Source organism: Nicotiana tomentosiformis, chromosome 11 (genome assembly GCF_000390325.3).
Source record: "Nicotiana tomentosiformis chromosome 11, ASM39032v3, whole genome shotgun sequence".
In the NCBI taxonomy this organism is placed as follows: domain Eukaryota; kingdom Viridiplantae; phylum Streptophyta; class Magnoliopsida; order Solanales; family Solanaceae; genus Nicotiana; species Nicotiana tomentosiformis.
In genome coordinates, this window is record NC_090822.1 from 49,772,027 (window position 1) to 49,782,828 (window position 10,802).

Below are 10,802 nucleotides of genomic sequence, written 5' to 3' on the forward strand. Positions count from 1 at the left end.
TTCACGGCTAATTTTTGGAAGAAATTTCAGCAAGGTTTGGGTACTCATGTAAATCTTAGTACAACCTTCCATCCACAGATCGACGGGCAAGTAGAGCGGACTATTCAGACACGTGAGGACATGTTGCGTGCTTGTGTTCTTGACTTCAAGGGTGGCTGGGATGATCATTTTCCATTCATAGAGTTTGCTTATAAGAACAGCTTTCATGCAAGTATTTAGATGGCACCATTTGAGGTATTGTATGGTAGGAGATATAGATCTCCCATTGGGTGGTTCAAGATTGGGGAAGCTGAGTTGATAGGGCCAGACCTCATGCATTAGGATATGGAGAAGGTTAAGATCATAAAGGAGCGGTTGAAAACTGCTCAGAGCCATCAAAATTTCTATTCGGATATTTGTCGTAGAGACTTAGAGTTCAAAGAAGTTGATTGGGTATTTCTAAAGGTTTCCCCCATGAAGGGTATAATGCGGTTCGGAAAGAAAGGGAAATTGAGCCCGAGGTATGTCGGGCTATACAAAATCATCCAGAGGATTGGTCAGGTGGCGTACAAGCTTAAGCTACCACCCGAGATGTCGTTAGTGCACCGGCATTCCATGTGTCCATGTTGAAGAAGGTAGTTGGAGATCCGTCCGCTATTGTGCCGATTGAGACCATTGAGGTTAATGAAAAATTGTCATATGAAGAAATTCCAGTTGCCATTCTTGATAGACAAGTCCGAAAGTTGAGAAATAAAGAAATTTCCTCCGTGAAAGTGTTATGGCGAAACCAGCAGGTTGAAGAGGCCACTTGGGAGGCCGAGGAAGAGATGAAGAAGAAGTATCCTTATTTGTTTGAATAGCTGTGTGATCCTTTTTATGAACTTGTCGCTTGTGAATTTTGTATCATTTGTTTAGTTAATGTAAAGGTGTTCATTTTGATTATATGTTGTTTACATGAGGCCACAGTTGGTATTGTTATGATTTATGTTACATCATTGGATTGTGTACATGTTTTTAGAATGTGATTATGTGGCTCTCTGACAGGTGGATATGCCTAGTTACAAAGGAAACTCTGGCGAAATTTTTGGAAATTTGGGGCTGCTGGTGTGGGGTATGAAAAACTGAGTTCCATAAGGTGCTAATAGTGGACCCTGATCCTTATTCGAGGATGAATGATCTTAAGTGGGGGAGGATGTAAGGCCCCATAAATTTTTCCTAAAAACCCGGATTCTGTGATGCCGAAGTAGGCGTAGAGGTTAAGAATAGTAGAAATTCTTCGCGACGAGCTTGCTCATCGCGGTTCAGACTTTTTGAATTGAGCAGCGCACTGGGGAGTTGAAGGAAAATGTTGGGCAGAAGTAGGCATTTCTGCAGCCCGTTCTGCGACCGCAGAACCACTATGCGGACCGCAGAATGGCCGTAGAGTGGAGCAATCTTTTGGGCCATTTTTAATGTCATTTTTGCGACCCATTATGTGACCGCATAACCATTTCACGGGCCACACTCTTGTCGCATATCCCGCTTTGGGATTTTTTGGAAGGAGGTTCTGCGGTGCACTATGCGACCGCAGAACCGTTCTGCGGTGCATTATGCGACCGCAAAACAGGTCTGCGGGCCGTATAGTGACCACAGACCTGGTCAGTTCCTTTCCAGTTTTGGCACCCCAATTTTGCCATCATTTCGCGGACCGCATAACCATTATGTGGTCGCATATGCGACCGCAGAACCTGTTCCGGAGCTTCATTTTTGGGGTTTTAAAACCCGACCCTACTTCGTTAAAATAGATGTAAGGGGCCATTTTTGAGCAAAACCTGATACTTTAGAGTGAGAGAGAGTGTCCTAGAGGGAGAAAGTGATCTTCATCAAATTACTCTTTAATTCTTTCTTAAACCTTTGAATATTATCAAGAGAAGCACCCTAGGTCTTCATCCTAGGAGGTAGGATTCCATCACCAAGCTCTTGATTTTGAAATGTAACTAGAATGGGCAATTAGTAAGGTAGTTCATGGGGATGTGAGTGCTTACCTTGCATGCATGTATTCGTAAGGTATGTGGGGAGATTGTGAGTTAACTATAGAAAAGAATGGGGTGTGGGATGGTAATGACTTTCATAAAAAGGGCCAAGGAACCTTAACACACACATAGTGTTTGATAAAATGCTCAACTGAGCTAGAATCATGATCGTTTTCCTAATTTTTGGTTTAATTTTATTATATTGCTAAAATAGATTGAAGTTGCTAATATCCCGGAACATCTTAGAGTTTTAAGAATCTCAATTGAGGTATGTTGGATAAACCCCCTTTGCTTAGAATTGAACCCCATGGTATTCATGAAATCGATGCAAGTCCCAAAATGAATATCCTAGAAATTACTATCCCGAATATGCTTGTTTTGAAAATGTAAGTGTAATATGTATTCCCATGCTTCCATCATGTTATCTCGTCATCTGAGAAAATGTTCAAAACTTAGAATATGTGCTAAAAATGCCTAGACTTCAGTCAAATTCGACTAAATACTGCTATGCCAAAATTGTGTGAAAAGACTCTATGTGCCTTAGATTCTAAATTGCTCACATGTGAAATCAAAAGTCTTGAATGAAAAATCGTGTTGTCATTGATGATAATAATAATGTTGGATGTGGAAAGGAACTTGAATCATTAAATACGGCCAATCGCCAAGAATAACTTTATAATTAGGGCCACTCGTGCCATTGTATTGGAAAGATAGAAAAGAAATATGAATTGAGATGATTGATTGAAAAGCGGTGATGTCTCAAATGAGATGGCCTAGCCGATCGGGCCGATATCAGACTCCGTGTAAGAACACGGTGGTATTGTGGATGAAATTGTAAATATGGTTGATGTCTCAAATGAGATGGCCTAGCCTATCAGGCCGAGATTGGACTTCGTATAAGAACACAGTGGTATTGTGGATGAAATTGTGAATATGGTTGATGTCTCAAATGAGATGGTCTAGCTGATCGGGCCGAGATCGGACTCCGTGTAAGAAGACGGTGGTATTGTGTATTATCGCATATTGGCACTAAAAACCATCCAACCTAATAATGCGGGAATTGACTTAAAAAGCTATGTGATCCTTAACTTGACGTTTTAATATTTTTTGAAGCTCTTATCGAATTTTTTATTGTTCCTCTTGTATTATTATTCATTCTATTGAGATGGTGTTTAGGTATACATAATAGTGCTATTCGACGGTACTAACATCCCTTTTGCCGGGGGCACTGCATCTTTAAGTGGATGCAGGTGGTTACATAGTAGACAGTGTTGATCGCAGATAGTGATAAATCCTCTTCTCAGCAGACTCGGTGAGCCTCATTCCATTCCGGGGTCATGTATTGTACCTTTTATTTATATTGTGGTAATTTTTTTGAGGTATAGCCGGTGCATTGTTGCCAGCACCATCTTTACTCTCTTTTGTATCTTTAGATGCTCCGTAGACACTATGTGGGTTGTATATAGGTGTTCGAAAAGTCAACGGATCATGTTGTGTTTTGGGCTTTTGTTCCACTCAGTTATAAGGATGTATGTATTTTGAAACTTAACGATGATGTAACAAAATGAAATGACTTAGTAATATATACATGTATGAACTTTCTCCTGCCTAACTAATGAGAGCATGCCTTCTCTAGATCATAGGTGAGTCGGGTAGATAGTGTCTAGCAGGCTTTCTCGACCGGGTCCACTTGGTTGAGCACCGGTCGCGCTCCCCGAGGCTGGGGCGTGACACCTGGGAAGTCCAATGTGCTGGCCGATGCCTTGAGTCGCCGGGCGAGGTGTTTGGGGAGCTTAGCATACCTTCCAACAGTAGAGAGGCCATTGGCATTGGATGTTCAGGCCTTAGCCAGCCAGTTTGTTAGATTGGATGTTTCTGAGTCGAGTCGAGTATTGGCTTGTGTGGTCTCTCGATCTTCCCTTTATGATCGTATCAGGGAGCATCAGTATGATGACCCCCACCTTCTTGTCCTTAAGGACACGGTCCAGCACGGTGATGCTAATGAGGTCACTATTGGGGATGATGGTACATTGAGGATGCATGACAGGCTATGTGTGCCCAATGTAGATGGTTTGCGTGAGTTGATTCTCCAGGAGGCTCACAGTTTGCGGTATTCTAGTCATCCGGGTGCCGCAAAGATGTATCAGGACTTGAGGCAACATTACTAGTGGAGGAGAATGAATAAGGACATAGTGGAGTATGTAGCTCGATGTCTAAATTTCTAGCAGGTGAAGTATGAGCATCAGCGGCTAGGTGGGTTGCTCCAGAAATTAGAGATTCCAAAGTGGAAATGGGAGCGGATCACTATAGATTTTGTTGTTGGGCTTCCACGGACTCAGTGAAAGTTTGATGCAGTTTAGGTGATTGTGGATAGGCTCACCAAGTCAGCTCATTTTATTTCTGTGATGACTACTTATTCTTCCGAGCAGCTGGCTCGAGTTTATATCATCTCTGACTGGGGTATGCAGTTTATATCATGATTCTGGAGGGCTGTACAGCAGGAGTTTGGTACTCGGGTTGAGTTGAGCATATTATTTCAACCTCAGACGGACGGACAGTCCGAGCGCACTATTCAGATACTGGAGGATATGCTCCGTGCTTGTGTGATAGATTTTGGGGGTGCTTTGGATCAGTTCTTTCCACTTGCGGAGTTTTCCTACAACAACAGTTATTAGTCGAGCATCCAAATGGCACCGTATGAGGCTCTGTATGGTAGGCGGTGTCGGTCTCCAGTGGGTTAGTTCGAGTCGGGCGAGGCTAGGCTATTGGGTACAGACTTGGTTCAAGATGCTCTGGAGAAGGTTAAGGTGATTCGGGATCGACTTCGCACAGCCCAGTCCAGATAGAAGAGTTATGCGGATCGGAAGGTTTGCGATGTCGCATTCATGGTTGGAGAGCGGGCCCTGCTATGGGTGTCACCCATGAAGGGTGTTATGAGGTTCGGAAAGAAGGGCAAGCTGAGACCAAGCTTACCGTCCTATTTGAGGTGTTGCGACGTGTTGGGGAGGTTGCTTATGAGCTTGCCTTGCTTCCCAATCTAGTAAGAATTCATCCAGTATTCCATGTTTCGATGTTCCGAAAGTATCACGGCGATCCGTCCCATGTGTTGGATTTCAGCTCAGTCCAGTTGGATAAGGATTTATCTTATGTTGAGGAGCCGGTGGCAATCTTGGATAGACAGGTTCGAAAGTTGAGGTCGAAGAATATTGCTTCTGTGAAGGTTCAGTGGAGGGGTTAGCCGGCCGAGGAGGCGACTTAGGATACCTAGCAAGATATGCGCAACAGTTATCCTCATTTTTTCACCACTTCAGGTATGTCTCTATACTCGTTCGAGGATGAACGTTTGTTTAAGAGGGGGAGGATGTAACAACCCGGCCGGTCGTTTTGAGAGTTGTAGCCCTGTTTCCCTATTTTCTACTTCTTTTTTGTTCTACAGCTGTTATATGACTTACTAGGTTAGTTGGTTCGGGTCCGGAGTGATTTCACAGTGAATTGAGACACTTAGTCTCTTAATTAGAAACTTAAGTTAGAAAAGTCGACCGGATGTCGACTTATGTATAAACGACCTCGAATTTGAATTTTGATGGTTCTGTTAGCTCCGTTATGTGATTTTGGACTTAGGGGCGAATCCGAAATGTGATTTGAAGGTCCGTAGTAGAATTAGGCTTGAATTGGCCAAAGTTGGAATTTTGGCAAATTTGATCGAGAGTGGAATTTTTAATATGGAGGTCAGATCGGATTTCTGGAATTAGAGTAGGTTTGTGGTACCATTTATGACATGTGTACAAAATTTAAGGTCAATCGGACGTGATTTGATATGTTTCGGCGTCGTTTGTAGAGTTTGGAAATTTCGAAGTTCATTAGGATTGAATCCGTGTGTAATTCGTGTTTTGAGGTTGTTTGAGGTGATTTGAGGATTCGACTAAGTTTGTATTGGGTTGTAAGACTTGTTGGTATGTTTGGTTGAGGTCCCGGGGGCCTCGGGTTGATTTCGGGTGGTTAACGGACCATGTTTTTGAAGTTGGAAGACTGCTGAAGTTTGGACTCAGCTAGTGTAATCGCACCTGCGGAAGTTTAATCGCTGGTGCGAGCCCGCAGAAGCGAAGAGGGAGGCCGCAGAAGCGGGCAAGGCCAGGAAGGGCAGGGGACATAGGTGCATAGGAAAATGTGCATCTACGAGCCCTTAGATGTGTGAATGGCTCCGCAGATGCGAAGTTTGAAGGCTTGGGCATTTTCGCGGAGGCGGACGAAAGGCCGCAGAAGCGCCTCTGCAAGTGCGAGACCTGGAGCGCAGGTGCGAGCCCAGTGGCTTAAGTTGTTTCCACAGAAGCAGCAGTATAACCGCAGAAGCGGTTCCTCAGGTGTGGATGAGAGGCCGCAGGTGCGAAAGGCCTGGGCAGAACATATAAATACGGGACTTCGAGATTTTTCACCATTTTCACCACTTTGAGCTCAGATGTTGGAGGATATTTAGAGGGATTTTGAAGTGATTACTGAGGTAAGCTCCTTGTGTCCATTTATCTTCAATAATGATGTTTCCCCACTAATTTTACATCTAGTTGGTGAGTTTTTGAGGTGAAATTTGGGGGTTTAGGGCTAGAGATTTGGAGAGTAAATTTTGGGGATTTGGATGACCAAATGGCGTCGGATTTTGATAAATTTGGTATGGTTAGACTCGTGAGTGAATGGGATTTCAGGTTTTGCGACTTTTGTCGGATTCCGAGACATGGGCCCGGGGGACGGGTTTGAGCCAATTTTGGATTTTTGTTTTAGAAAATTATACTACTAGGCAAGCCTAGTAGCTAGTTTATTAATAATAAAATAAAAGAAAAAACCACAACCGAAGAGTACAAGTAAGGGGGGAAAAAGCTACAGTAATGTTGCCTCTATGCCTTGGCTATATAATCACTCCTCTGCGCCTCCATTGCGTTAGATGGCAGCCTCATGTAGAAGAGCATGGTTTAGCTGCCGGCAAAAGTCTCACGAGGGCATATAATCTCATAGCCGCTTGGATCTTCCCAAAGGCATAGGAATATAGCAGACACATACTGTGCTAGACCTTACCTTATAAATCATATTGAGGCACAATTTTGGATTTTGGCTTATACTTTTGTGTTTTTTCTTTTGGAATTGATTCCTTTAGCCTACATTAATTGTATTGTACTGCTTGTGGCTAGATTCGGGGCATTTTGAAACCGATTCGAGAGGCAAAGGCACTTGGAGTAGAGTTTTGCGCAGTTCAATGTATGTAACAGTTTTAAATTTGGTCCTGAGGGTATGAAACCCCGGATTATTATTTTATGTGAGTATTTTGGAGGTGACGCACATGCTAGGTGACGGGCGTGTGGGTATGCACCGCGGGACTTGGGATTTTGTCCATTCCGTGAGACTGGAAAGTTGAATTTGTTTGTTGTTAGGTATGTGCCCTTTCTGTGCTATAGAAATTTAACAGTGAATCATGTTAGAAATCATGCTTAGACTATGTGTTGGTTCTGTAAAGACCCCTAGTGGTTGTGATACATGTTGAGCCTTTCTTCTTATTGTTACTTGTAATCAGTCACAGTATTACTTGCATATTATACCTCAGTCTCTATTATTCCCTATTGATACACTATATCATTATGTTTTGGGCTGATTCCCCTTTATTACTAAGGGCTGTGAGACTAGAGAGGTTGATGACTAAGTGAGGCCGAGGGCATGTTTGTGAGGTAATGACACCATAGCACGTGAGTTGTCCGTGCGGACATGATATTTATACTATAGCACATAAGTTGTACGTGCGGATTCTGATATGATACTGTAGTTGATATGATACTGTAGCACGTGAGTTGTCTGTGCGGATCTTGATATGATACTATAGCACGTGAGTTGTCCGTGCGGATTGTAGCGATTGGGCTGTAGGAGCCCCTCCGAAGTCTGTACACCCCCAGAGAGCGGAGGTACCTATTGAGTGTGAGTATTAAGGGCTGAGAGCTGAGTGTTGAGCTATTAAGAGAGCTTGAGGGACTGTTGCCCTGAGAAGTTGCACTTGTTTCATTTGTTGCTGCACTTAGGTGATTTATGTCATTTTTCTGAAACTTCTGGAAAATATTGTATCCGGTTTTACCTGAACTTGGTAATGTGTAACTGACTTGCTTAAATTGCCAAAATTGAAACATGTCTAGTTTCATTGGTGAAATTACTGAAATAAACTGTATTTGTATAGCTCGTCACTACCTTTCGGTTCCTTAATTATTATTGTTACATACTGAGTTGGTTGTACTCACGCTACACCATGTACGTCATATGCAGATCCAGGTGTTTCCGGTCATGGAGGACGTTGATCTCGTGCGCGGTTGAGTATCAGGGATTCACGAGGTAGCTGCTGGCATTCGCAGTCCTTATCTCTCCTTCCTTGTTATCTTTTCTTCTCTGTATTGGTATTTTGATACAGACTCTTGTAGACACCATTTCTTAGATTGGTTGTTTAGATGCTCATGATTTGGTAACACCCGATGTTTGGGGCTAGTTTTTTTCCGCACTGTATTTTGAGTTTAACTCCTGTTTTTACGAAAACTTTATCATGTAAAAGCTTTTGACTTATCTTTTATGAAACATTGGAAGTATTTTTGAGAGTCGGCTTGCCTAGTACCATCGATAGGCGCCATAATGACAGGTTAAGATCTTGGGTCGTGACATTGTAAAAGCTCTCCTTGGACTCGTCAGTCCACCTGAAGGGAACACCTTTCTGAGTGAACTTGGTCAATAGATCTGTAATAGATGAGAATTCCTCTACAAAGCGACAATAGCAACCAGCCAAACCTAAGAAAATTTTCATCTCTATAGTGGTAAAAGGTGTAGGCCAACTCTGAATTGCCTCAATATTCTTTGGATCCACCTTGATCCCATCACTTGATACCACGTGGCCCAAGAATGCTATAGAATCCAACCAAAACTCACACTTAGAGAATTTAGCATGCAACTTCTTCTCCCTCAAGATCTGGAGCACAATTCACATATGTTGATCATGCTCCTGCCCGCTACGGGAATACACCAAGATATCATCAATAAATACAATGACGAATGAATCCAGATAATTTTGGAACACACTGCTCATCAAATGCATGAAAGTTGTTGGGGCATTAGTCAAACCGAAAGACATCACCAAGAATTCATAATGCCCATAAGGAGTTATGAAAGCCGTCTTAGGGATGTCAGGAGCCCTAATCCTCAACTGGTGGTAGCCCGACCTCAAATCAATCTTTGAGAAAACCCTAGCACCCTAAAGCTAATCAAACAAATCATCAATATGAGACAATAGATACTTGTTCTTGATATTGACCGTTTTCAACTGCTTCTAATCAATAAACATCCTTATAAAGCCATCATTGTTTCCACAAACAACACCGGTGTTCCCTATGGTGAAACACTCGGCCTGATGAGCCCCTTAACCAACAACTCTTGCAATTGTTCCTTTCATTCCTTCAAATCAGTTGGATCCATGCTGTCATGCCCCGACCTCGGGGAGCCCGACCAATGCTCATCGGAGATACCCCGGTCGAGCAAGCATGTACAATGCCATCTACCCAATTCACCCATGAATATAGAGAAGATACATTTCATTAATGAGGCAGCAAGAGGTCATGTGAATAACACCAGTTCATTTCCATTAGTTAAGTCATTGACATGTCTCCAAAATAGTACACTATACAATCGTAGTTTGAAGTGGAACATGTGATACAATTACAACATTTTTAATTTAACTTTCCCAACGCAAGATAGAACCCGCACTAGGTCTACGGAGCCTCTAATAGAAACCAAAGGGTGCTACGATAGTGCCGGCAATAAGGCCCCGGTTATACCTCAAAATGCTATGTACAAAGGACAAAAGATACAAGACCCCGAAATAAAATGGGGCACACCAAGTCCACTGAGGAGAGAGTGTACTGCTATCACTGCTCAATGCCGCCCGCTGTGGAATCACCTGCATCCATTAAAGATGCAGTGCCCCGGCAAAAGGGACGTTAGTACATATGGAATAATACTAGTATGAAAAACTAAACAACCCCTCAATAGAACGAGTAACAGTACAATGAGACAAAAACATGTAATGAATGAGGGCCTCAAACAACATTAAAATATCAAGTTAGGAGAAATGATAAATTTCCATAAGTTTCAATACTTTTAATTTGAGAGATCTTTAGTACCTATATACCACCGTACTTTTAGCACGGAGTCCGATCTCAGTCTGATCGGCTAAGCCATCTCACTCCAAGACATCCAATCACAACACCACCTTATGCGCGGCATGGCGTCGGATCTCGACCCGACCGGCTAAGCCATCTCACCACAATGCCATGTGGGTCGACATCACATTACATCTAGCTAGTAGTAATTTCATCCCATTTATGGGGAAATATCTCAACACATCAATCACATCCCATATAAGGGGAACCAATCTCATCGCATCAACATGGGGATTTACCCCTCAATCACTCTTACACCGGCACGTGTAGTTTTGGGGTTAGATTATCTTGACCTATCCTTCCTCGGTGACTAGCGATACTCCCAAAGCATTTATTATTTAAAGGATTTACAGCTCATTTCAATGTCTTTTACACGTCACTTCAATTTATTGGCACTAGTGGCCCCAAATGTAATATCATTCTTGGCACGTTTATTTCATGACTCATGCTCACCTCTTTCACTTTCAAACATTATCATGGATTATCAACAACAAGGCATTTCTATTCAAGATTTTAAGTACACACGTGAGCATATAAGAGTCTTAGGCACATTGAGATTTCTTACATAATTTGGCATGATAGCTCT